Source organism: Lycium barbarum, chromosome 1 (genome assembly GCF_019175385.1).
Source record: "Lycium barbarum isolate Lr01 chromosome 1, ASM1917538v2, whole genome shotgun sequence".
Lineage (NCBI taxonomy): Eukaryota > Viridiplantae > Streptophyta > Magnoliopsida > Solanales > Solanaceae > Lycium > Lycium barbarum.
Window position 1 is genome coordinate 116,246,942 of NC_083337.1, and position 4,244 is coordinate 116,251,185.

General features: G+C 40.7%; 1 long non-coding RNA gene across 1 annotated transcript; it reads right to left on the bottom strand.

Moving 5' to 3' along the window:
* Nucleotides 1-1,966: 1,966 nt before the first annotated feature.
* On the bottom strand, nucleotides 1,967-3,428 carry LOC132645117 (uncharacterized). The gene is made up of 2 exons (XR_009584011.1): nucleotides 3,376-3,428; nucleotides 1,967-2,292 (listed from the first exon to the last, which is right to left on the bottom strand). It is a non-coding gene; the product is annotated as an uncharacterized LOC132645117 (long non-coding RNA).
* Between the last annotated feature and the right edge of the window lie 816 nt (nucleotides 3,429-4,244).

Here is a 4,244-nt window from a genome sequence, read left to right on the forward strand (position 1 = left end):
TATTGAACCTGGCAGGTTCAAGTGTTATTATTGTGTCGTTTAGGTTCTTCCGATATTGTTCATGACGTCGGATACCAGTCACGTCTAGGGTGGATTTTGGGGCGTGCCAAGCTTGGTATCAGAGCCTAGGTTCAAATATGTCCTAGGATTATTGTTTGTGTATGTGGAGCTCTGTCTAGTGGAGTCTTCCTTGTGCAGCCTGGTCACCTCCATGATCGAAAGACTACCAGTGTCACACCCCACCCTTGGTAAGGCGTGATTGGCACTCGGCGCCTTGCAGGAACCGAGCGAACCAACTTATAACTTACATCCTTCGTGTCTGAAATGGAAACAATAAGATCAAGAGGCAAAATATGAACACAGTATCATGCATAAGTAAATATACAATAGACCCATGATGCCGACATTACTATTGTCACACCACGACTAAGCTGTACACAGGAACTGGCTGCAAAGCCTCTATGAACATGACTGAGGTATATAAGTCGGGACAGGGCCCCCGACATACCCTCTTGTCACAAAAAAACCATATGCAACTCAGATTCGGCAATGCTCCAGGAAGAAGTGGAGCTCACCAATCAAAACTGGTACCTGAAGGCAGTCTACGATGAAAGATCCTCGTCTCGTCTATCTACACCTGCGGGCATGAACTCAGAGTCCACAAGAAGGGACGTCAGTACGAGCAATGTACTGAGTATGTATGGCGTGAATAGTAGTATGATATCATAATGAAGATAACATAAGATAAAGTAAGTAATTATACCTCGTACTCTTCTTAAGATCTCTGTCATGTAAACTACTCGTCCACAGGAAAAACATTTCATACATATCCATACACAACATACATACATATGCATTCAAATACACTTACTATACATACATTTGCCACATCCGTACCCGGCCCCTTTCGGGACTCGGTGTTATCCGTACTCAGCCCTTGCAGGACTCGATGTTATCCGTACTCGGCCCTTGCGGGACTCGATATTATTCGTACTCAGCCCTTCCGAGATTCGATGTTATCCATACTTGGCCCTTGCGGGAATCGATGTTATCCCCAACTGATCAGTGGGATGCAATGCATACATACATACATACATATACATAAAAATACATAACTGAAATCAACATCATCATTACCATTATCATTATCACTATATCCTTCCTTAGAAGATCAACTATGTCACGACCCAACCCCGTGGGCCGCGATTGGTATCCTAACTGGATACCTCTACGTACCTACTTAACAGAATTTCGTACCATACTGATTTTTTTTTCAAACAGATGTGTACAGAATCAGGCCGATACAGATGCGGCGCACGCGAACATATACATACCCGAACATACAAAAATTTACAGACAAGCCGATGAGGCTAACATACAGACGGAGTCACAAAATCATTCGTACTTACCTAAACAGATGAAACCCGTAACCCACACATCTATCTACAGGCCTCTACAGACATACAGAATCAGATGACGGGACAGGGCCCCGCCGTACCCCAAGATACCATACATACAGAGTCTACAGATGACAGAAGATATATACCAAAAGTATTTGCTCCGAATCAAAGGAGCTCTTCCAAAATAGCAGAATCGATGCCCTAAACAGGCGGCGTATCTCCAGGTGCGTCTGTACCTGCGGGCATGTAACGCAGCCCCCGAAGAACCGGGGGTCAGTACAAAAAATGTACTGAGTATGTAAAGCGGAAATATATCAAGCATAATCATAATCTGAACCAGAAACCCAGAAATAAAATAGACAGAATCATAAGCCGAACGGAATGGCGGAAGTGTACCGGACAGAGTCATAATCCAGACAGACAGACAGAATCACAGTCCATACGGACAGACGGAATCATACTACATACGGACAAACAGACTCGTAATATGTCACGACCCAACCCCGTGGGCCGCGACCAGTGCCCAAGCTGGGCACCTATATGTATCCGATACCCAAACTAACATATTATCAGAATAATAATATAATAATAACATTAGTGGATGCTACAGGATTTAGCAGAAGAGCAGACTTGGCACACAGAAGCCGATAAGGCCATCATAGAACAAAGTATCCCAAACATATGTACAGAACCCACACAGATGTATCCACAGACCTCTACAGAACATATCATAATCATAAGACGGGACAGGGCCCCGTCATACCCTGAACAAAGTACATATCCAGATATCAGTGACAGACCGTACCAAAAGATGGGCTCTAAAGAAGAGAGCGCCCCAAAATAGCAGAAACGGGATCCTAAACGTGTGGATCAGCGAACCTGTCGTCTGTACCTGCGCGGCATAAAAACGCAGCCCCCGAAGAAAGGGGGTCAGTACGAAATATGTACTGAATATGTAAAGCCTGAATCACAGAAACCAAAATCATAACCGGTACAGAACGTACAGAAAAGTGAGTGTAAAATCCAGAATATCAAATGCATATTTTCAAAACATACAGAGTGTGTACGGAAACATATGCCATATCATATCCGGCCCCTGCCAAGGGACTCGGCAGACAGAACGTGGCCACCCTCCCGACGCTGGTGCCACAACACAGAGGAATCAGAGTGGGGGTATAACCCCGTAACATAACATATCGTATCAGATGGCCATATCAGATCATATCATATCATATCAGAGTGTGTACATGGCACATCATACTCCACAACCCATGTACATGTATACCTGGCCCCTCACATCGAGGCACGGCGAACAATGCAGTGGAATACGCTTGACAACATATCCTGGCTCGGGCTCAGTGTGGGAAACATTGAGGCATCCACGAACGGAGTAGTGAGAAACTAAATGCAATAAAAATAACATATATATTTCCAGAGACTCAATGAAGCATATCGAATAACAAATCGAAATGATAAAACTGGGCGGAACTATAGTAAGCATATTTCGGATGTCATAATGGATCACGGATGCACAATCTTTCTGAAATCATTTCCAAGTTTCAAAACAATTTATAAAACTTAACTGAATATTTAAAATAATTTTTAATTAATAGTTAGAGGAGTAGTTAAAACATTTCCTTTAAAGCCGCTCGTAGACAAGTCATAAACACAAAAGGGTAAAATCGGAAATAGTGGGCCCATCTCGGGATAAACGAAGCGGTGGGCTCAAATTACGTATTTTAAGCTTATAGAGTCATCTACGGAGGTTCTGGGGACATTCCATAATTTTCTAGACAATTTGCGGAAGTTTGCACAATTCTTTCAATAAAGCATACTTATAGGGTTTAATTCCATTGAATGAAAAAGGGGTATTTTCAAATGCGGATTCCGATGAGCAGAACGCTTTCCGAGGCTCAAATCCGATCCTAGTACACCTAGGGCATGCCAAAAGAAGAATCGGGATAGCTTTACATACCTTTCTTGCCCTTTACGCTTGCCAAAACTCAAATCCCGTTTCGTCCAAAACCTACAAATGGTCACATTTACCAATTTACTATTCATAAGACTTAAAATTTCAATCTTAACCAATTCTTGTCTATAAAAATTTGGGCAGCGTCTCCCCTATACATATAGCGCCCCCGAGAATTCAACTCGGCCAAAACAATCAACAACAACCCAACAACAACACCAACAACAACAATAATCACTACAAAACACAATATAACATAAATATTCATCTTTCCAACATCATGTCGTAACCTTCATTCCAACTTCGTATTTTCAAATCAATATCACCATTTTCATATTCATTACTAATCAAGATCATTACAATACAATTCGGAAGCATTTCATATCATTTCTACAAAATATTCACAAGATATACAAAATATACAAACTTTCCACCAAAGTCATAATTCATCCAAAACTTCTAATATTCAACCCACATATCCATAACATATTTCCATCTTCCAATTTCATCAACCATAATCATAATTCACATCTTAACAACTTCATTTCCATAGTATCACAAAATCATTCTAAAGTGACATAATCTTCTACATTCCATATTTCCAACTTCCACCAAATTTATTCAACCTTCATTTCCAATATAAATTTCACCATAACCACAACTAGAATACAACATAAAATTCAACTCATATTATTTATACAACAATATACATATATGTCCACTTACGTATATGCACACCCACTTTGCAAACTTCCATATTTCCATAAATTCTACTCATTTATACATACTACAACATAAACAAACCTTCATAACATAATAAAAAGGGATTAAATCTTACCTTTCTTCTTCAACTTCTTCACTTGACTAGAATGCGG